The sequence below is a fragment of the Oncorhynchus mykiss genome, chromosome 4, assembly GCF_057628025.1.
Source record: "Oncorhynchus mykiss isolate SJ-2025 chromosome 4, ASM5762802v1, whole genome shotgun sequence".
NCBI lineage: Eukaryota > Metazoa > Chordata > Actinopteri > Salmoniformes > Salmonidae > Oncorhynchus > Oncorhynchus mykiss.
The window spans coordinates 67618705-67643034 of record NC_143025.1 but is presented as its reverse complement, the minus strand read 5'-3'; the positions used below and the strand labels follow the sequence as shown (position 1 = coordinate 67643034).

The 24330-nt window shown below is 41.9% G+C and overlaps 1 protein-coding gene and 1 long non-coding RNA gene across 2 annotated transcripts in view; one reads left to right on the top strand and one right to left on the bottom strand.

Moving 5' to 3' along the window:
* Nucleotides 1–16390: 16390 nt before the first annotated feature.
* LOC110522230 (uncharacterized) lies at nt 16391–20913 on the bottom strand. The gene is made up of 2 exons (XR_002473273.3): nt 20795–20913; nt 16391–19811 (listed from the first exon to the last, which is right to left on the bottom strand). It is a non-coding gene; the product is annotated as an uncharacterized LOC110522230 (long non-coding RNA).
* Nucleotides 20914–22460: 1547 nt separating this feature from the next.
* Nucleotides 22461–24330, top strand: part of LOC110522229 (exostosin-1) — a 256334-nt gene continuing 254464 nt past the window's right edge. Inside the window, exon 1 of the mRNA XM_021600447.3 lies at nt 22461–23843. The gene's annotated coding sequence lies outside the window, so the exon portion shown is untranslated. The remainder of the gene's footprint in view (nt 23844–24330) is intronic.

Below are 24330 nucleotides of genomic sequence, written 5' to 3'. Positions count from 1 at the left end.
CTCTCGATGTGCAAAACTGATAGAGACATACCCCAAGCGACTTACAGCTGTAATCGCAGCAAAAGGTGGCGCTACAAAGTATTAACTTAAGGGGGCTGAATAATTTTGCACGCCCAATTTTTCAGTTTTTGATTTGTTAAAAAAGTTTGAAATATCCAATAAATGTCGTTCCACTTCATGATTGTGTCCCACTTGTTGTTGATTCTTCACAAAAAAATACAGTTTTATATCTTTATGTTTGAAGCCTGAAATGTGGCAAAAGGTTGCAAAGTTCAAGGGGGCCGAATACTTTCGCAAGGCACTGTATAAAAAGGCTCCCCTCCAATGTTAAGTTTAGAATTTAGACGGCGGCTTTCCTCCCGTTTCGCTCTCAGAACTCGAGGAAAGATATTCTTGTTCGCTTCGATGTATTCGTTTCTTTTTCAAGCATATGAAAATGCTGATCAATAAATACTTCCAGAATCTCTATATTATCCAGAATGTTTGTTTCGTAGTTATCAGCTAATCCTCTATTTTTGTGATTAATTCATGGAACAAGGTGTGCCTACCACGATGCCACCTGCCACGCCATCCACCCTGTGTTGAAATGTCTGTGCCTTGAGCCTTCTTGGATGGGCACTTCTAATGTAACTCTATGGCAGCACTTGCTTTGGCCAAGAAACACTAGCAATGGACATTAGTCCGGTGGAAATCTGTCCTTTGGTCTGATGAGTCCAAATTTGAGATTTTTGGTTCCAACCGGCGTGTCTTTGTGTAGGTCAACAGATGATCTCCGCATGTGTGGTCCCACCGTGAAGCATGGTGGAGGAGGTGTGATGGGGTGGGGGTGCTTTGCTGGTGACACTGTCAGGGATTTATTTATAATTAAAGGCACACTTAACCAGCATGGCTACCACAGCATTCTGCAGTGATACGCAATCCCATCTGGTTTGCGCTTAGTGGGTCTATCATTTGTTTTTCAACATGACAATGACCCGAAACACACCTCCAGGCTGTGTAAGGGCTATTTGACCAAGGAGAGTGATGGAGTGCTGCATCAGATGACCTGGACTCCACAATCACCTAACCTCAATCCAATTGAGATGTTTTGGGAGGAGTTGGACCACAGAGTGAAGGGAAAGCAGCCAACAAGTGCTCAGCATATGTGGGAACTCCTTCAAGACTGTTGGAAAAGCATTCCAGGTGAAGCTGGTTGAGAGAATGCCAAGCGTGTGCAGAGCTGTCATTTTTATTTGTTTAACACTTTTTTGGTTACTACATGATTCCATATGTGTTATTTCACAGTTTTGATGTCTTCACGATTATTCTAGAATGTAGAAAATAGTAAACTAAACCTGGGGGAGGGGGATTTCTGCAACCTACAGTATTGGTCTGGTTTATTTTGGACTCAAATGTCAGTTCAAGAATGCCATCAGGGCTTTGTTGATGTGGAGTCTCTGGTCTGTCTTATATTCCATATCTAATTGACAACCTGTTGCCATAAAGAGAGTACACCATGCAAAGGCCTGACTAAAACCTATACTTCCCTCTACTAAGAGATAATGCATAAACAGTTCATTGTCTGCACCACTGGATCAATATTTAATGCAGGCAGCAAATAAAACAGGGAAGCTTTGTAGCATCTATTTAATTATTAAGGATTTGTTGAACTTTTAACATGACCTTCTGATTCTCATTTTAGTTGAACATTAACAAGATGTTTACAAAATTACTTGAACCAGGAGTCAATTAAAGGTTATACGTTACTCATTCTTCATTATGCAGCTACAAAGATATTTATTTCCTGTCTCAACTTCATGCCATGATCTTATTGCTGAGGTTACAATCTTAATTCAGGCGATGTAGCAGGGCTGCACGGCAGAGCAGACGACTCACAGATTATCCTCAGCTACACTGAGACAGACAGAACATCAGAGGAATGCCATTACAGATCTTTGTGCATGTTGATCATGACTGCATTGGGTCAGCACATCGCCATAGAGATGTGTTTCTAATGGGATACCTGGGGAGGTTCAGAGGAGATGGGCCTTAAATCTCAGCCTGACAGACATTGCTTTTACTCTAATGACACTACTGATGCCTATCGGTCACACAGACAGGCAGCCAGGGGTTGGGGAGACTTTAGATTGGGAAAAGGATGACAGGGCTCTTTTCAGAATAATGAACCAATTAGTTCTCTTGTCTTTGAAAGTGGGAGGAAAAAACACTGTTGCCGGGCCGGACAAAGAAGTGACATTTCCCTCAGCAATTAAATCATTTGCTGCCAGTAAGGGGCTAAATGTCGTTGTTTTTCATCACAACCCTGTATTTTTGTCTTCGCTCCCTGTTTGCTGTGTTCGCATTGTAGAAATGGCAGTGCATCCCATCCCTATCACCCCCAAGTCAGCTAGCCAGCAGTACATCCATCTGATGCCACTGCAGACTGTTTGTCACGGTCTTGTAATTTATTCATAGCTGCAACTGCAAGAAAAAGGATCAATACATTCTGACAGAGAAATGAGTTAGTGGCAGGGCATGCGATGCATCCATCTTTGGATTAGAGAGAATAAACAGTGGAAACAGTCCTGGAAGTGATATTGAGGTTGAAGAGGCCATGCCAGGAAGCTGCTTTATTTTGGCCCCCTAAAGTGGAGTGAGAAGATTTAACCTGTTCTCTGCTGATGTGTTTTATGCCAAAGAAATAACTCTGACGTTGGTGACCAATGTGTTAGTTGCTCCATACACCCACAAGACAAACCATAGAACCCAAGTGAAATTATTTTCAAATGTTCCATGGAGGAAATGTGTGTGTGTGTGTGTGTGTGTGTTAACATACAGAGAGAGAAGCTACATTAACATGTAGGTTTAGAGTGCAGGCAGACAGTGACATTATAACAGAATGAACCACCAAAACACGTTTAACTGCACCCAAACTGTCACTCTGAAGCAACAAGATAAGAAATCATATTTATTCGATTTTCTCTGAGTGTACCTGCTTATGAAATCAAGCTATGTTCACTGAGGCCTGGGGGCTGGTAAACTTGTTGAATTAGACTGTAAATTAATTTATTTGTGAAACGTAACAAATATCCTCTCATATCCCCTACATGCTTCTATACATTTCCTGTCCTCCACATGAGAAACTCATATGAAAGTATATGTATGTATGATCTACTGCATCGGAAAAATAAAGCAAGGAGGTTGGTGCATCCGTATGCCTACAGACAATTTACATCTTGCAGTTTATTCATTTGGCCCTAAATATCCTATAAAAAGGAAAGATATGGAAATGACCTCCCTTGCTATTGCTAACATGACAAATAGTTAGAAAATATCTGAATTGGAACATAAATTGTATTTTTTATTTTATTTCACCTTTATTTAACCAGGTAGGCAAGTTGAGAACAAGTTCTCATTTACAATTGTGACCTGGCCAAGATAAAGCAAAGCAGTTCGACACATACAACAACACAGAGTTACACATGGAGTAAAACAAACATACAGTCAATACTACAGTAGAAAAATAAGTCTATATACGATGTGAGCAAATGAGGTGAGATAAGGGAGGTAAAGGCAAAAAAGGCCATGGTGGCGAAGTATATACAATATAGCAAGTAAAACACTGGAATGGTAGATTTGCAGTGGAAGAATGTGCAAAGTAGAGATATAAATAATGGGGTGCAAAGGAGAAAAATAAATAAATACAGTAGGGGGAGAGGTAGTTGTTTGGGCTAAATTGTAGATGGGCTATGTACATGTGCAGCAATCTGTGAGCTGCTCTGACAGCTGGTGCTTAAAGCTATTGAGGGAGATAAGTGTTTCCAGTTTCAGAGATTGTTGTAGTTCGTTCCAGTCATTGGCGGCAGAGAACTGGGAGGAGAGGCGACCAAATGAAGAATTGGATTTGGGGGTGACCAGAGAGATATACCTGCTGGAGTGCGTGCTACAGGTGGGTGCTACTATGGTGACCAGCAAGCTGAGATAAGGGGGGGACTTTACCTAGCAGGGTCTTGTAGATGACCTGGAGCCTATGGGTTTGGTGACGAGTATGAAGCGAGGGCCAGCCAACGAGAGCGTACAGGTCGCAGTGGTGGGTAGTATATGGGGCTTTGGTGACAAAACGGATGGCACTGTGATAGACTGCATCCAATTTATTGAGTAGGGTATTGGAGGCTATTTTGTAAATGACATCGCCAAAGTCGAGGATCGGTAGGATGGTCAGTTTTACGAGGGTATGTTTGGCAGCATGAGTGAAGGGTGCTTTGTTGCGAAATAGGAAGCCAATTCTAGATTTAACTTTGGATTGGAGATGTTTGATGTGAGTCTGGAAGAAGAGTTTACAGTCTAACCAGACACCTAGGTATTTGTAGTTGTCCACATATGCTAAGTCAGAACCGTCCAGAGTTGCTGGACGGGCGGACAGGTGCAGGCAGTGATCGATTGAAGAGCATGCATTTAGTTTTACTTGTATTTAAGAGCAATTGGAGGCCACGGAAGGAGAGTTGTATGGCATTGAAGCTCGTCTGGAGGGTTGTTAACACAGTGTCCAGAGAAGGGCCAGAACAGTACAGAATGGTGTCGTCTGCGTAGAGGTGGATCAGAGACTCACCAGCAGCAAGAGTGACATCATTGATGTATACAGAGAAGAGAGTCGGCCCAAGAATTGAACCCTGTGGCACCCCCATAGAGATTGCCAGAGGCCCGGACAACAGGCCCTCCGATTTGACACACTGAACTCTATCAGAGAAGTAGTTGGTGAACCAGACGAAGCAATCATTTGAGAAACCAAGGCTATCGAGTATGCCGATGAGGATGTGGTGATTGACAGAGTCGAAAGTCTTGGCCAGGTCAATGAATAAGGCTGCACAGTATTGTTTCTTATCGATAGACGTTAAGATATTGTTTAGGACCATGAGCGTGGCTGAGGTGCACCCATGACCAGCTCTGAAACCAGATTGCATAGCGGAGAAGGTGCGGTGGGATTCGAAATGGTCGGTAATCTGTTTGTTGACTTGGCTTTCGAAGACCTTAGATAGGCAGGGTAGGATAGATATAGGGCTGTAGCAGTTTGGGTCAAGAGTGTCCCACCCCTTTGAAGAGGGGGATGACCACAGCTGCTTTCCAATCTTTGGGAATCTCAGACGACACGAAAGAGAGGTTGAACAGGCTAGTAATAGGGGTTGCAACAATTTTGACAGATCATTTTAGAAAGAAAGGGTCCAGATTGTCTAGCCCGGCTGATTTGTAGGGGTCCAGATTTTGCAGCTCTTTCAGAACACCAGCTGACTGGATTTGGGAGAAGGAGAAATGGGGAAGGCTTGGGCGAGTTGCTGTGGGGGGTGCAGTACTGTTGACCGGGGTAGGGGTAGATAAATGCTTATTGAAATTCTCAATTATAGTGGATTTATCGGTGGCGTAGAAAAATGCTTATTGAAATGTTCAATTATTGTGGATTTATCGGTGGTGACAGAGATTCCTATCCTCAGTGCAGTGGGCAGCTGGGAGGAGGTGTTCTTATTCTCCATGGACTTTACAGTGTCCCAGAACTTTTTTGAGTTTGTGTTGCAGGATGCAAATTTCTGCTTGAAAAAGCTAGCCTTGGCTTTTCTAACTGCCTGTGCATATTGGTTTCTAGCTTCCCTGAAAAGTTGCATATCACGGGGGCTGTTCAATGCTGATGCAGATCGCCATAGGATGTTTTTGTGTTGGTTAAGGATAGTCAGGTCAATGAATAAAGGAAAATTATGTATGGCGTCTGTATCTATGACATCCTTTCTGGGTTTCATCCCATTAATTGTTAGATTTAAGCTAGGTTGAGATAAAGCTTGAAGAATGGAAATCTTGAATCCTTAGTTCTTAAATCCGTTACATCCGTTAATTATATACTGTATACCCCATTGACTCTTGAAGAATATACAATACCTCAAGAGCTTAGTTCAACTCGTACCCCATCAGAACCCCCCCCCCCCCCAAAAAAAGCTGGTTTAACTTCAATGTTTGTACGTCATTTCAACAAAAACTTAAAAAGTGATGTTGAATCAAAGTGGAATACTGTTTGGATTTGCAAAAAGTCATCAACGTAAGGGGATTTCTTTTTTTCACTCAACATCTAATCTAAATCCAATGGCAGGGGGACATTTTTGGTTGATTTCACGTTGTAATGTTGAATTCACGTTTGTAACTCAACCAAATGTAAATCAAAACTAAACATTGAAATTACATCTGTGCCCAGTGGGAATGTAAATGTAAACAAACACTGTATAGTCTCAAAATATGGTTAAAACTACAATTTTGATATCATGAATGGCCAGTCCTTGCATTCATAGCTTTTTCTGTGAATTTGAGTGGTTACATTTATCTAGGCCCATTCCTCAGCTTTTTAACAAAACTGGGGGGTCACCTCTTTGCTATTGTTTCAATTAAGGACTCTAGCTTTAAGGTGCCATACTTAATTTTGACTGACATGAATGATTATTAAACCATTTTTAAAGTAAAACCCATAAAATCTTTGGAAAGTATTTGGCAGTAGGGCAGAAAAGCTACATTAACTTGTTCCTTGTTCCGATGTTTATTAGGATTCTTGAAATTCTTATTGGATTCCTGCTGCAAGGCTGCTTGGCGATTGAATTTCTGTGGGGAGCAAATCAAGTTCCTCCAGGAGACATTCGGGATGGCCTTCATATCCTCATAAGACATTGGTTCGATGGGTTCTCTGTGATTAACGTGGCGTAATTTGCAAGTCATCCATGCATTCAGTCAAACCTTCTCTCCAGGTGAGAGGAAAGGAGAGGGGGAAAGAATGTATGATTGAAGGAAGCAATCAAACAAGACATTGGTACTTTTATTAGCATAGAGTACACCAAGAAGCAGTCTGCACACTAACTCCAGATTAAAGAGCACAGCCTGTTATTGAATATGCCCATTTGTCAAGACAAACGAGGTACACAGCTCTGGGTCTGATGGGCATGCTTCTAGCAAGGCCAAACTACCATGTAGTTTATTACCGGGGTGAGGAAAACTAGTTCTCTCAAAACACAGGCAAGGGCAATTTATTTGCCTGACATCAATGGACCTTTGGCAGATAATTTATCTTTGGTGTATTCAAACTGATTGTGTGAGAGCATCTACAGGTGGCTTGTTGGAGAAAGGGTTTCAGGACAGAGCTGCCTTGGCTCATTGGGTTGTTGTAATTTATAGTTGCAAAGCATTGCAAAAGTTCTGATAGAGAAATCTTCCATTTTCATTGGCTTGGCATGTACTGTCTATATAAAGAAAAAAGGAATGCCTCTGGTAAAGATGCTGTATATATTTGGCAAAATCTTATAAAAGTCTATTTAATAAAATAATGGCTCTACAACCTGTTACAAAGCTGAGCAACATGGACATAGTCTTTTTGGGGCTTATTTTTAAAGGATGTATAGATATTCCTCTATCAAGTGTTATCATCGATCTTTCCCATCATATGCATGTTTGGCTATAATTTTTTCGGCAACTTGAATGCCTAATATGAATGAATGCCTAATATGGATATCTCCTCAATTACTCTTGTTTCCAAACTAATTTTAAATGTATGAATATGCCATTCATATGGCATTGCATAAACATTTTACAGCGGTTGGTCAGTGAAGCACATCATATGCAATACCTTTTGCACATGAAGTTCAAGGGGGAAAGGAGGGATTGAAAAATGTATGGTGGCAGGGAGATACGTAAAGTGTTGGAGGTAATTGGTGCTCTGATATGGGTGCTTCATTTTCTAATTATTTTACAGTTAGTATATCAGGTCTGGTCCTTAGTGGCAAATATCTTTATGGAGATGTTTAGAAAATGCTATATCTTGTTGAATGATGATACAAAAATAGTCTGAATAGTCATAGTTCTCAAATGATATGTTTGCATCCAGTTTCTGTCTTGAGTTTTTGAGTGTTCTTGTGTTTGGGAGAAATAAAATTTCATTCCCATCAGCTTCTTGACAGCATTGACAGATTCTGTCAGTCTGAGACATGATCTTCTCCCAGTACCTCTTGTTATTGAAAATTAAACTTTGGAATCATCTCTTGTCTGATGTGAAAGAGATACTGCCTTCACAGGGCATACAAATCAAGCTTCAAGACCTGTCATACATGGGATATAGCACTTAATGTCCCTGTCAAGAGTGGGCATGCTAATGAGAATGGGTGAGTTTAATTCAAGCTGAGCTGTCAGAATGAAGATAAATATTCACAACTGGTGAAGAGGGATTGCACACTAGAGAAAGCGAGAGAGAGCGAGTGAGCGAGTGAGTGAGTGAGCGAGTAAGTGAACGAGTGAGCAAGTGAGCGAGTGAGCGAGTGAGTGAGTGAGAGAGAGTTGTACTTTATTGAATACAAAACATGGATTATATTCTCCTGCTCACATCACCCTAGTGAACGGACTGTAATAATACCAGTATAATCTTACATATCCTGTTGGAAATTCCTGTGATCATCCTACTGGAGCTCTGAGGGGATATGTGAGATCAGGATCTCTCATTTCTGTTAATTACGTAATCCCTTTGACGGAGTGTCTAGTTAAAATTAAATTAAGAAAACACAAGATGTGGTGGTCATCTGTTTTAGGTCAAGTGTCCAAATGTTTTACTTGGATTCATGCTGTGAATAAAACCAATTGAAGTCTGAATTCTTAAGTCTTTATTTTCAGGGCTTTTCATGAGTAAAACTGAATTGTTACGCTGCTCTATGTTTGCTACATACGTCAGTCTGAGACTGCCATCGTTGAAGTCGTTTGGGGACGTCAAAACAAGGGCTGTTGTACAAAACAAAGTTGTACCATTCAGAGTATCTAAGCCAGTGACACATTTTCAAAACGCTGCTTTACCCACGTGTTCTGGCTCTGGCCCTACCCATCAGTTTCTGGGACTAATCAAAACTGTTAGAATGTGTTTGCGTTCTAGAAATCATCAGGGAGTAATTTAGATCCAGACTCATTGCGGAGAAGAAACTAACGTCCGTGGGCATGGTGTAGAGTTAGGCCGGAGCAAGGAGTCTGGGTAGCCAGGCAAGAGTATGAGAGCATTTCCACTGATAAGTGTCCATATCAAGCAGTGACCACACACAGAGAAGTGATTGAACCATTTGAAACTGGGTTTCAACCAACATTTACTATAGTGCAGCACATTCAAGTCAGGATTCAATTGTAAGAAGACATCTCCACAGGTAAAAACAGCCTGACTCTAACTACCTTGTTGATGTCCCGACAGTCCTCTGCATAAATATAAATTGTCACAGCACAAAACATTGGGAGTCCACCCCAACACAAAGCACTTTCCATCCTCCAGTTATGATATGAGGGGCTATGCTAGCATCAGCAGCTCTCGCTGTAAAACAAAATGCCTTTGTTATGAAAAATATGATCCATTCTCAGAATGTAAGATTTTCCCTGGCTTTTAAAACATGAAGAATGAATAGTTAGCTCTATCTTTGGTTCACTGCTTCACCCTTATTTTCCTCTCAAAATGTCTTCATTCAACAGCATCCAGATGACAATGTTTGGTATATGCAGCCACTATTAGCCTCATAGAGTAAATATAACAATTATATTTATGTTAAGTTCAAGTTTGTCCTTCCACTATTTTGTCAGAGCGCTGTCAGATGTTTGCAGGGGAGAAACGGCTATTGGTTCATCCGTAATAAATACAGTCCTACAATATGTATAAAGAAAATGTCTAAATATGTTTTTCCGAGTGGTCACAAGCCTCCATTATATCTCAATTTCAGGAAATCCTGTCTGAGGCTCCCTGCTGAGAGTACATGCAGTTTAACCAGGTGTTTGTAGCTGGTCTGGGAGTGGGCCCCACAGAGCTGTGGCCATGTACAGGCTCTCCCAGTGAGTGTGAGAGAGGGGTGTCTAGATCACGGGTGTTGGCCAGGGGTACCGCTGGCTTCTTTGCTGGCCCTGGTGCTTTTCACTGGGAGGGAGAGAGACGCATGCTGTGGCCTTGTCTGGAGGGGCCAGATGGTCTGGCTTCAGATTTCATCTTCCAATGCTCCTGGCCAACCATACATACTTGTAGTGTGCAAAGAGCTGCATGGTAGGCTGCATGGTTTTCATAATTCAAATTGACAACCAGCATTGAAACTAAATATCTACAGTATATCTTCATTCCACACATGGAATTATTTTTTTTTGCGTTTTGTGTAACTTATTATTTAACTTATTGTGTACATAATGTTGCTGCTACCGTCTCTTATGGCCGAAAATAACTTCTGGACATCAGAAAAGTGATTACTCACCACAGACTGGAAGAAATTTAACGAGTCCGATGAGAAGGATATCCTGCTTTCACTGGAACAGGCCCAAATCCATGCCTTTTGCATGAAGAAAATATGCCGGAAAAGGGGACGAAGATCGGCGATCCTTCTGAAAAGCCGGAGGAGAGCGAGTAAACTCCCAATACCTTCCATTCTCCTTGCTAATGTTCAATTGTTACAAAATAAAATTGATGACCTACTATTAAGATTATCATACCAACGGGACATTAAAAACTGTAACATTTTATTTTTCACCAAGACGTGGCTTAACGAAGAAACGGACATTATAGAGCTGACGGGATTTTCCTTGCACCGGCAGAACAGAGACGTTACCTCTGGTAAGAAGAGGGGTGGGGGTGTGAGTATTTTTTGTCAATAACAACTGGTGCGCAATGTCTAATATTAAAGAAGTCTTGAGGTATTGCTCGCCTGAGGTAGAGGACCTTATGATAAGATGTCGACCACACTATCTACCAAGAGAGTTCTCATCTGTATTATTCGTTGCCATCTATTTACCACCACAAAGAGAAGCTGGCACTAAGACCGCTCTCAACCAACTCTATAAGGCCATAAGCAAAGAAGAAAATGTTCACCCATAGGCGGCGCTCCTAGTGGCCGAGTCTTTAATGCAGGCAAAATTAAATCAGTTTTAATTTTTTTTTACCAGTATGTCACATACAGTGCCTTGCGAAAGTATTCGGCCCCCTTGAACTTTGCAACCTTTTGCCTCATTTCAGGCTTCAAACATAAAGATATAAAACTGTATTTTTTTGTGAAGAATCAACAACAAGTGGGACACAATCATGAAGTGGAACGACATTTATTGGATATTTCAAACTTTTTTAACAATTCAAAAACTGAAAAATTGGGGGTGCAAAATTATTCAGCCCCTTTACTTTCAGTGCAGCAAACTCTCTCCAGAAGTTCAGTGAGGATCTCTGAATGATCCAATGTTGACCTAAATGACTAATGATGATAAATACAATCCACCTGTGTGTAATCAAGTCTCCGTATAAATGCACCTGCACTGTGATAGTCTCAGAGGTCCGTTAAAAGCGCAGAGAGCATCATGAAGAACAAGGAACACACCAGGCAGGTCCGAGATACTGTTGTGAAGAAGTTTAAAGCCGGATTTGGATACAAAAAGATTTCCCAAGCTCTAAACATCCCAAGGAGCACTGTGCAAGCAATAATATTGAAATGGAAGGAGTATCAGACCACTGCAAATCTACCAAGACCTGGCCGTCCCTCTAAACTTTCAGCTCATACAAGGAGAAGACTGATCAGAGATGCAGCCAAGAGGCCCATGATCACTCTGGATGAACTGCAGAGATCTACAGCTGAGGTGGGAGACTCTGTCCATAGGACAACAATCAGTCGGATATTGCACAAATCTGGCCTTTATGGAAGAGTGGCAAGAAGAAAGCCATTTCTTAAAGATATCCATAAAAAGTGTCGGTTAAAGTTTGCCACAAGCCACCTGGGAGACACACCAAACATGTGGAAGAAGGTGCTCTGGTCAGATGAAACCAAAATTGAACTTTTTGGCAACAATGCAAAACGTTATGTTTGGCGTAAAAGCAACACACTATCCCCACTGTCAAACATGGTGGTGGCAGCATCATGGTTTGGGCCTGCTTTTCTTCAGCAGGGACAGGGAAGATGGTTAAAATTGATGGGAAGATGGATGGAGCCAAATACAGGACCATTCTGGAAGAAAACCTGATGGAGTCTGCAAAAGACCTGAGACTGGGACGGAGATTTGTCTTCCAACAAGACAATGATACAAAACATAAAGCAAAATCTACAATGGAATGGTTCAAAAATAAACATATCCAGGTGTTAGAATGGCCAAGTCAAAGTCCAGACCTGAATCCAATCGAGAATCTGTGGAAAGAACTGAAAACTGCTGTTCACAAATGCTCTCCATCCAACCTCACTGAGCTCGAGCTGTTTTGCAAGGAGGAATGGGAAAAAATGTCAGTCTCTCGATGTGCAAAACTGATAGAGACATACCCCAAGCGACTTACAGCTGTAATCGCAGCAAAAGGTGGCGCTACAAAGTATTAACTTAAGGGGGCTGAATAATTTTGCACGCCCAATTTTTCAGTTTTTGATTTGTTAAAAAAGTTTGAAATATCCAATAAATGTCGTTCCACTTCATGATTGTGTACCACTTGTTGTTGATTCTTCACAAAAAAATACAGTTTTATATCTTTATGTTTGAAGCCTGAAATGTGGCAAAAGGTCGCAAAGTTCAAGGGGGCCGAATACTTTCGCAAGGCACTGTATGCAAACAGGGAAAAAAATCCTAGACCACCTTTACTCCACATACAGAGGTGCGTACAAAGCTCTCCCCCGCCCTCCATTTGGTAAATCTGACCACAAGTCTATCCTCCTGATTCCTGCTTACAAGCAAAAACTAAAGCTGGAAGTACCAGTGACTCGCTCAATACGGAAGTGGTCAGATGACGCGGATGCTACACTACAGGACTTTTTCTAGCACAGACTGGAATATGTTCCGGGATTCATCCAATGGCATTGAGGAATAACCCACCTCAGTCATCGACTTCATCAATTAGTGCATCAATGACATCGTCCCCACAGTGACTGTACGTACATATCCCAACCAGAAGCCATGGATTACAGGCAACATCCGCATTGAGCTAAAGGCTAGAGCTGCCGCTTTCAAGGAGCGGGAGGCAAATTCGGATGCTTATAAGAAATCACGCTATGCCCTCAGACGAGCCATGAAACAAGCAAACCGTAAATACAGGATTAAGATTGAATCCTACTACACTGTTTCTGACGCTCGTCAGGGCTTGAAAACTATTACGGACTACAAAGGGAAACCCAGACGCGAGCTTCCCAGTGATGCGAGCCTACCATACGAGCAAAATGCCTTTTATGCTCGCTTCGAGGCAAGCAACACTGAAGCATGCATGAGAGCACCAGCTGTTCTGGCTGACTGTGATAATGCTCTCCGTAGCCGATGTGAACAAAACCTTAAAACAGGTCAACATTCACAAAGCCGCTGGGCCAGACGGATTACCAGGACGTGTACTCAAAGCATGTGCGGACCAACTGTCAAGTGTCTTGACATTTTCAATATCTCCCTGACTGAGTCTGTAATACCTACATGTTTCAAGCACACCACCATAGTCCCTGTGCCCAAGGAAGCGAAGGTAACCTGCCTAAATGATTACCGCCCCGTTGCACTCACGTCGGAAGCCATGAAGTGCTTTGAAAGGTTGGCCATGGCTCACATCAACAGCATTGTCCCGGACACCCTAGACCCACTCCAATTCGCATACCGCCCCAACAGATCCACAGATGATGCAATTTCAATCGCACTCCACACCGCCCTTTCTCACCTGGACAAAAGGAACACCTATATGTGAGAATGCTGTTCATCGACTACAGCTCAGCTTTCAACACCATGGTGCCCACGAAGCTCATCACTAAGCTAAGGACTCTGGGACTAAACACCTCCCTCTGCAACTGGATCCTGGACATTCTGATGGGCCGCCCCCAGGTGGTAAGAGTAGGCAACAACACATCTGCTACGCTGATCCTTAACACTGGGAGCCCTCAGGGGTGTGTACATAGTCTCCTCCTGTATTCCCTGTTCAGCCACGACTGCATGGCCAAACATGACTCCAACACCATCATTAAGTTTGCTGACAACACAACAGTGGGAGGCCTGATCACCGACAACGATGAGACGGCCTATAGGGAGGGGTCAGAGAACTGGCAGTGTGGTGCCAGGACAATAACCTCTCCCTCAATGTGATCAAGACAAAGGAGCTGATCGTGGACTACAGGAAAAGGCGGGCCGAACAGGCCCACATTAACATTGACGGGGCTGTAGTGGAGCTGGTCTAGAGTTTCAAGTTCCTTGGTGTCCACATCACCAATGAACTATCATGGTCCAAACATACCAAGACAGTTGTGAAGAGGGCTTGACAAAACCTTTTCCCCCTCAGGAGACTGAAAAGATTTGGCATGGTTCCCAGATCCTCAAAAGGTTCTACAGCTGCACCATGAGAGCATCCTGACCGGTTGCATCACAGGCTGGTATGCAACTGCTCGGCATCTGACCGCAAGGCGCTACAGAGGGTAGTATGAATGGCCCAGTACATCACTGGGGCCAATCCTTCCTGCCATCCAGGACCTATATAATAGGTGGTGTCAGAGGAAAGCCCATAAAATTCCAGTCACCCAGACTCCAGTCACCCAAGAAATAGACTGTTTTCTCTGCTACTGCACGGCAAGCGGTACCGGAGCGCCAAGTCTAGGACCAAAAGGCTCCTCAACAGCTTCTACCACCAAGCCATTAGACTGCTGAACAATTCATAAAAATTGCCACCGGACAATATACATTGACACCCCCCCCCCCCCCCTGTCCCTCTCTTATACACTGCAGCAACTCGCTGTTTGTTACCTATGCATAGTCACTTCGCCTCCACCTACATGTACAGATTACCTCAACTAGCCTGTACCCCTGCACACTGACTTGGTACCGGTGCCCCCTGTATATGGCCTCGTTATTGTTAGTCTTATTGTGTTACTTCTTATTATTACTTTTTATTTTAGCCTACTTGGTAAATATTTTCTTCTTCTTGAACTGCACTGTTGGTTAAGGGCTTTTAAGTAAGCATTTCACGGTAAAGTCTACACTTGTTGTATTTGGCACGTGGAAAACAAAGTTTGATTTGATTTGGAAAATGTCTCCTTGAGATGACATTTGTATTCACGTACAGAATATGTTCTAACATGGTAGTTCCCTAAAGATGATCAAACCTACAGTAGCATCTTCATCTGAACAACCAGGATGACCAGACCAGCTCTTTAAAACCCAGATCTGCACCGATCATGTCATATGAATTGTTATTTAAAATTTAGAATGACTCTTTAGACTGGCCTATGTCTCTATATTATATTGGGGAGATTACTACAACTATAATTGCCTATTACTTTTTACATCATTATCAGAGGGACCGCAGATGATTTACTCTCCAAATCAACGGTAAAAGATAATCATGCTAGGGCAGTTAGTAGAAATAACTATGGTTCCGTTATCCGAACACCTGCAGCGTATAATTTATCTGCACCACATAAAACAAAAAAAATTAGTGACAATTAAATGTGTCTGAAGGCGCTTTGTTTTTCCAGAGCCACTTTTTCATTTTGACAGAATGCGTGTCTGTGCAAAGATGAACTCAATAACACACCACACTGGTTTTAAAAAGTAAGATAACATCTTCAATAGGTGTTCAGTACAATTACTGAAGTGCTGCCACTACTCAGAATAAATTCATAGACTTATGAAAAGTGCAAGAGCATTCTTGACGTTTACACTCGCTATATAGTTTATACAGACATTTTTATTGATTGATTTGGTGGTTGTCCATTTCATATCGATTAAAATCACATCCATTTTCAAATCTTAGGTTATTGCCAAAATCATGTCTAGTTTAACTGTAACTGGACCTTGAATAATAATAATTTGCTGGGTGCTTATGTCATATTTGTACAAGTGTGTATTATATGCATGTGTTTTTTGCATTTCCCAACTCCACGAGACACCCTCGGAGAGTGGGGTCACGTCCAAGGTCGGCCATTACAACAGCGACCCTGGAGCAATCAGGGACTCTTCACCTTGTCGGCTCAGGGATTCAAACTAGCGACCTTTCGGAATCATCAGGCATTGATGGTTGATATTTCACTGCACCAGCTGATACTTCCTCGACTGGTGTATTCTGACATTTTCTTGGGAGAGCTAAAGGACACCACTCGAGGGACTGTATTCAGAGCTGGTTCTGCTCTTTTTATTGATTGACCCAAATATGTTGTGAGTTCCTCGACATGGCGCTTCTTCTCCCCCAATAGCACCAGTGGTGGCAACACGAGAAATCAATTTACACCATGGCTGAAATGCAGCAGGCCCCTTTGCGCAACAGAGGCGAGAAGTACCCTGATCCTCCATGTAATGCAGTAACCTCACAGCTTCAGTGCATCCATACACTCTCCAAGTCCTCATAAAGCAGTAAAGCTATCCTGAGAAGAGGTATGCATTTTTAGCCCCAGAATAGTTTATCATTGGAAAATAATAGAGGATGTATTGTTTATGCTTGTGGTTTTATTCAGTGCAAATAATATAAATCAGTCATATAACCCAACTCCCTCGAATCCAATTTTGCAAGGTTTTCAGTGACAAATGCAACACATGACATTTTCTGTCACTTTCACCTTACTTTCAGCATAATATAGTTTACTTGCTTTGCTTGTTCTTCCATTCTTGATGGCATCCATGTGGTTACGACAGAGATGTGTTATTTTTAGTGCTATCAAACATCAGTCTTTAAAGTGCTAAATTAGCCGGCAGGGTGTACTAATGGATTCCATCTTTTAGACACCATCTGGGGTTTGAACTATGAAGGTCAATTAAAGTAGAGCGCTACAGAAATGACAGTGTGGCATTACAACCAGCTTGTCATTTCTGCATGTACTGTATGTCTTCAAACCACTCTGTTCATGTAATCTGCACTCCAGCCACAGTTAGGACAGACTATTGCCGTGTGTCCTCACTTCAGCAAGTGGTATGTTGGAGTATGAATTCATCCTTTGCCTGATAGGATGTTCTGCTACCTGTTCCACCCTACTGTTTGTTGTAAGACTCTCTGGATCAAGTGGGTTTAGCTGTTTAGTCTAGATGTTGTTGAGCTTAATTATGGGGAATATCACAACTTTGAGTACAAGCAGATGGCCGTCAAACAAAACAGCACATTATTTCACTGATGTTTAAGCTCAAAAACCATGAATCAAGTATCCAAACAAAATAAACTAAGGAAGTGGCCACAGATGGCTGTTGGATATTTTCTCATTTTATGATGTGTGGCACTGGCTGGATGTGTCATTGAAACAAATAAACATAACTGAGAAAATGTTCAACCTAAATTCAACAGGTTGGAACATCTGATAGACATATGCGCTACTAAAACATTATTTGATGTTTGATTCAGTTGACGTCTTTGGATTTTACATCATTATTTCAAATATAATTATTGCAAGTCATATCCTTTTCTGAGAGTGAAAACTATTTCTATCAGTATATCAAGAATCCCAAAACTATGTGGATATTTTTTACAATTCACCAAATAACATGACAGGTGTATGAGTTGATCCCTTTCAGAGGACAATATCACACCTCTTAATGCAGAGGAAAATAGGGGCAGTAGCAATACTACTTTTGACCAGTCAGATACTTGTCACAGTCAGTGTAAATGACATGCCAGATACATTTAAAATGGGATACCTTACATCCTAAGGCACCATTATCAATTGAAAAAGTCCAATCATGTTGGTGTCATGAACTCATCTAGTCGAAAGTGATTTTTAACAAAATGTAGCGTTACATGGAGTGGAACAAGGAAACCCAAGAGCAGACTCCGACGAGGAGACTGGGATGAAGTAACCAAGGTGGTTATTGAAACACGGGGAAGATGGAATGCAGGCCAGGGGAAGCTCGGGTGGGTTGCAGGAAACCAGGTGCTGAGGCTGGAGCGAGAGGGGTTGGGACAGGGTAAGCAGGTCCGGAGGGGAATCCAAGGGAGCAGTAGTGTGGGGAATCCAGGGCAGAGTAGCAGGATGAGGAGATGTGGGACTGGAGACAGGGACCAGAGTCAGAGCGGGCAGAACTGTAGCGGAGGGGAAAACTGTGTCAGGCAAGGAAAACAGGCACAACAGGATTACAGGATCTAGATAGTAACAAACGGCTAGAAATGTGGACTGAGCAGAGATTACGATCTGGCAGTGTGGAAGTGGCAGGACTGAGTATTTGTAGAGGTCTTGATTATGGAACAGGTTGCAGCTGGTGGGGATCTGCTCGGACTCCAGCACACCTGTCTCTGCCCACACAATCACACACACAGAGAGAGGGAGAGGGAGAGAGCACTGGGGGAGTGGTGGCAGGTCAAGGAGACACAAGATGAGCAGTAGAGGGCGTGGCAAGAGCAGATGTAACAAGTAGCCAGCAAGAGATGAAATGAACATAGTGCATTAGTGAGTCAACCAGTGTTGTTTTGATGAAGTCATTCTTTGTATGGAGTTTGAAGTGGTTCATCCTCACCTGACTCCAGGAGGCCTTGATGAATCAAAGACATGTTTTCTTGGAACATCTCATCAACATTCTGCCTGCTCTCTCTCAAATCGTATGTGTACTCTGATAACTTTGTGTTTCAGAAATTCTTTATACAGCTAATGGGAAAGGAGTTGGGAAGGTGGATCAATATTTCATGAGGGATATTTATTTTGTCAAGACTGTGGCAGACACACAGGACCCAAAATCGCTACTTTGTTTTTAATAATCTGTTAACCTAGGAGACTGCCAGAGGAATCTCAACAGAACAACCGCATTGATAGAAGGCCACTCAATCCATATGTAATTCAGTTTAAAACATCAGTACTTTGTCTTGCTTTACAGTTTCCAAAACAATCCAGTCTTTTGCCCCTCCATTAAATATGGGTATTATACTGTAATACTGTGTGAGACAAGACAACATCATTCTCAATTTGTCCATTATTGTTTGCTTGACATTTTTTTCCAAGACTGTAAAAAAACAAGACTCTAGCAGTGGGTTTGTGAGATCATGCTGCACTGTATTTTTTTCTAGACTTCAATACCATGTGCCATGCATGCACATTCCATATCCATTCAAATATATATTCTAAGTTTAGGCCTATCTAAAACTATGTGTGTAAATCCCTTTCAATATTCTTACAAGACTCAGTCCTGTTTATCTTGAAGGCAAACACAATTTCACCGGATTGTTTCAGCTCAACAAGGTTTTAGGTTTTAGGCCAGCAGGACAGTTTGCAGGGAAGATTGTTCTCACTGTCCCACGGAGTATATAGTTAGCAATCCAGAATCAACCGCAGGTACAAAGGCTAGTGTCCCTGCACCTATGGGAATCTCACTGACAATCTGCCTCGCTTACAGCCTCCCACGACCTGATTAAACAGGACCTTCCCAGCATTACCGTTCATGGGGGACACGTTCAAAAGCCCTATTCGTATAGAGTGAAGGAGGGATGAATGTGGGCACTTTGTCACAGGTGAGAGGAAGCTTCACAAGGCTCGCTCATCCGGCAGCAGTACTGAATGCGCACTGTGCTTGGTGATACAAAATAAAATAAAAACTCCCAAAGTGGATCCAAATCCTGCCTTACAGATACATTCTCATTAGGTATGTTTTAATGGTCACCCCCTAGGACATCCTTATCAGTATGGCTGGAAGACACAGGCACAGTGGGGTAGAATAATGATTTTCTTATGAACCGCGCTCCGGGTGATGTCCATCACATACAGTACCTCTGAACCTAGAGGGTGTCAATGCTTGTTCTCAGGCCAGCATTAAAACCTGAAACCTTCAACTGTCACCAGGGGTTGCTGGGAAGCACCAGGAGGAAGCTGGCACTGGCTTCATCACATGATTTCCTCACCAGATGATAGAGGACTATATTTGCCAGAAAGGATACAGTGCTGTGGAAACAGATGCATACATTGTAGAATGAGTCAAATATGTGAATTGATAATGGTGTGTTTTAATATCCTAGACAGTTGCATAAGAATTACACAATAATAACTAAAGGATTTTCAGTCAGGTAAGTAGTGTCTGCAGTAAAATCTCAAAAATGAAAGAAATTGTTTACAGAGCATTCTAAAGCAGAAAGAATGAGTAGCACTGAGCTGAACTCATAACATGTTGGTGAAAAGGACACTGCTCTACAGATTGACACACAGAGCTTGTCTAAACATGCAGGACCAACATGGACACCAATATGACAATGATGTATGGCCTGTGTAATAAACCACCCTCCATAAAAATGCACAGAATATTTTTCAATCAGCTCCTAAACAGCACCTGATGGCTGGCAGGCTTTCACACCGCCTTATACTTCATAGACTACTGTATATGGCGCTGGGACAGAATTTAATTTGTCACTCCAATACCCTGTTGCTGTGTTTTCATTCTTGATGTATACAGTATTTATTCCTCCGAATTAAAAGACTTATGGAGACATTATGCCTGACGTGAATAGTTAATTGCTCTTAACCCAGAAAATTCCGTCTTGTTGGATATTATTATTTTCATTCACAGTTGTGATCTAGAGCAATGGAATCAACTCACTTGGACAAACAGTAAGTACTGTAATTGTGCACAAATATTGTGGGTATTTGTTATTTGATAGCACCTGATTTCTCTTGAAACCCACTTGTGGTTCCGCTGACCTGTAGCTGTTACTGATAGAGCTGAGATGCTCCACTGAGCTCTCTGTTGCCCTGAGGATGGTGAGCTCCCATGTGGGCTGATCCCTACTGTACCTGGGCCACTGCTCTGCCATCAGGGCGTATAACATGCACCGCAGACGGCCAGCATATACTGTATAACCCTAGGGGCCAACCTCTGTACTATAGTTTACCTGACACAATATATATCTTCAGGTCAGCTGATGGTCACTTACCACCAGTTCCTGAGAGCTCTGAGGCACGGCTGATGCTATCATCCCACTGGAGGGCGATGGGGTAGTTAAGGGTCAGCTGGCAGCCACAGCTGAGACCTTTGACCAATGAGGAAATCCTGCTGGCAACACATAATGGACAAGTTGAGGAAACAGTGTGAGCAAAAACAGCCTTCCAATGCAACACTACAGGGGAACATTCACAACAGTGGTTGTTGTTTAGACCCAAAGGCAGTAGTGAGTATTCCTCTCAGTAGAGCAGAACTGAGATGATTCAGCTTATTTCTGTAAGTGTTGACAAAATGCTCCCTCATAGCATCATAGAAGTGGTGCATGGCCTGCCCCTGTGGTCATGGCTTGATAAGCCCAATGAACCCATACGGAAGGCAGAATGCAAAAGTAAAATGTGATTTTCACTTGAGCACACAGAATATTTTAAATGTATCATTCAGACACTAAATAGAACTTTCAAGTTACTGACTTGCAAATTATTTTTGCAAGAGATGTGGTTATTTTATGTTCAAGTCTGCTTGTACAGGTTTCAATGCATGTACATTTGATTCTGCCATACATTACCTTTGAACATAAATAAAAACAGACCACATTGAAATGTACCACCTGTTGATCTAGCATACCAACAGTTATACTCACTAGGACAGTGATCCAAAGCTTTTTGAATTATGCACAGATTTATTTTGCTACATCTCAGGCCACAAGATGGCATCATTTATTGCATTTGAGCTGATACGTGAACCGTACTCTTAGCACCTCTATCATTAATTGATAGAGTTTAAATTAACTGTTAGAATTATATTTCAGAATTATATTTCAGAATGACAATTTTGAATAGTTTCTTCAAAAGTACAATGCATCATGATCAATCAATTAATCTAACAATCTTTATTTGAATCCAAATTTGCAACTTCCTGTATAAACAAGTTGTGTATCTAATGAAGCCATCTGTAACAAGGTGAACTGTTAAAGTACACTTACCAATAAATCAAAAAACAATATTGAAATCCAATGAAAATTATAGAACAATATCCAGCGAGCATAACATGGCATCAAGCAAAGGTCAGCATCTCTTTAGTCATCCTTTAAGTGTCACTAATATGCTAAATAAAAACGTTAAACTTTCACTATGTTATAAATGTGGCATTCCCAGATCTCCTTATGGTTTATTTAATAGACTTGCAATGAATCCTGCTGAATGTCTCCTGGCTTAAAAGATTGGGAAATGCATTATAACCTTGAAATCTTGGAGCACAGACTGCAAGCTGTCAAGCTTGTGACACATTTACAAGTACATCTAGCAAGGAGTGTTGCTGAAGTCATAGCGCACTACAACGATGACATACTGGACCATATTACAGAGTTATTACATTATTATCACACTTATTTCTATGCATTATCTTCATTATGAATCAGCCATTGAATCACCTACTCAACATCTAGTTCCCAATCTGTGCATTCCGGATTCACTCAAATAGGCTATAGATACAGGAAGACATCATAGAACATTTCGTTAAGGTTGAGATAGAAAAACGCATGTGCAGGTGTGCATCTGCAATATTTCGAGCACACACCTAAATAGTTCATATGGGCGACTGATACAAAAAGGGCTCTGGGCACGTCATGAGTAGACTACCATACACCACCAACTTCTGATAGCATGCTTTCTTATCGAATAGCTATAGTTGCTGCCAACGCCTCTTGAAATGATCGACGCTTCCACCATCCATTTCCATTGCTCACCGCGCATCCTCTACCAATAACCGCGGTCGGAGGCGCAGCCTCTCGTTGTGGGAGGTTCATCGCATGGTCCTCAGCTCTGAATGAGTGGAGGGGGATGCAGAAGGATTCGTAAACTCCACAGGACCCGTGGAATATGTAGAATGAGCCCCTATCTGCGAACTGTGGTTGTATTCGTAGTGGTTCACAGCCCGGTGAATGAAAGACGGAGAGATTGCAGCTTGATGCACTACATTACTTTGGAGTAGATTTGACGCGTGATCGTTGCAAGATTCTGTGCTGGACTGCCGACTGTTGAGGCGCGTGTCGTTCAGGTGACACACACACCGTTAACTTTACGGACTGTGTATCATTTATCTACTATGTAATCGGGAGCAAGTGGATGTAGTATACATGGGATCCCTAAAATTACGATCATGTGGATTTATTGAACTGTCACTCATTCTTTTTGCGTGCATTTATAGAGATTGAGAAAATAACCCCTGAAATAAAACTCAGTAGAAATTCGTGCGCTTTGTGGATCTGACTCAGTTGGATAGACATAATCATGGACTGTCATCAGACGAAGAATGTGCCAATGCATTGTATGATCCACAATCGTAGCGATTGGAATTGACATAGCCAGTCTACGCGGGCCGGAGAAGTGTGGAGAGACAGGTCTAGATTCACTGGTTCGGATTCACGCGTTAAGAGCGCACTTTGGAAACTAGTGTTTTGCTCGGAAACTTTTATACCGGAGTCCGACGCACACAAAGATGACAGCAAACCGTTGTAAACACCACTATAAAATTGCATGAATAGAGAAAATATAGGTTTCTAAGTAAATCAAATGGGGGGGGCGGGGGGGGGGGGTTGCTTATGGAAATATACTCGATTAATTGCTTATGATAAAAACAATACATTTTAGCGGTAAATGGAATGAGCATGGAATGAGTCTCCCGTATGGGAAGGTGACCTTTATCGTAAGTGGTGACATGTTTGTCAAGAAGTGCGACTCAGAGGCCCCTGAGAATGAAAGAACAATATTTTGCAAGATTTCTCTGGGATATGATGTAAAAGTATCACATTCTACTTTCTAGGTAAGGAAAAAAAGTGACCCTGCATCGGATGGCTTCCAATGGCTCTCCAACTTCTTTGGCCTTTATCCACAAGAATAATGATTTTTGTTAGTTAAGTGGCCCCAAAGCTATTCGAATCATTTAGGATGCTGTGTTTACATCGTGTTCATCCGGGTGAGAGGGCATCAATCAACGCTGGAAGCTTCGAAAATCAACAGTATCGCAGGTGTTTGTTACAAAAGGTAGGGCACATGTTTTCCCTGATACATTACTTAATTCACCAAACATTTGGTTTTGCTTCGAAGTTGAATTAAATCGATGATGAGTGACCTGAAATAATTCATTATTAGACTTTTGTCGAATTGCTTTGGCGTCAATCTCGTCCCCGCAGGCTAATTGCGCATGGGTGGAAGTGTCTGAACAATATTGCTTTGGTGTAGCACTAGCTATAGATTGTTACATCAGATAATGTGTTATAAGGAAACATGTTTGGTATCCATAACTGGTTGTTACAGGTTTGCCTATACAAAACATTCCCAGAGATTGTTCAACTAACCTGTTATTGGCGATACTATATTCGTTCTTGAGTCGGGCAAACATGTATCTTCTAAAATGTCCTGTGCGTTTTGAATTTAGAAAATGCTCCATTATTTATTTTTAAAACATTTTTTTTTTTTGCTCCATGAAGTAATCCGACAATGTGTACACCTCCAACTTGTCTATTTCAAA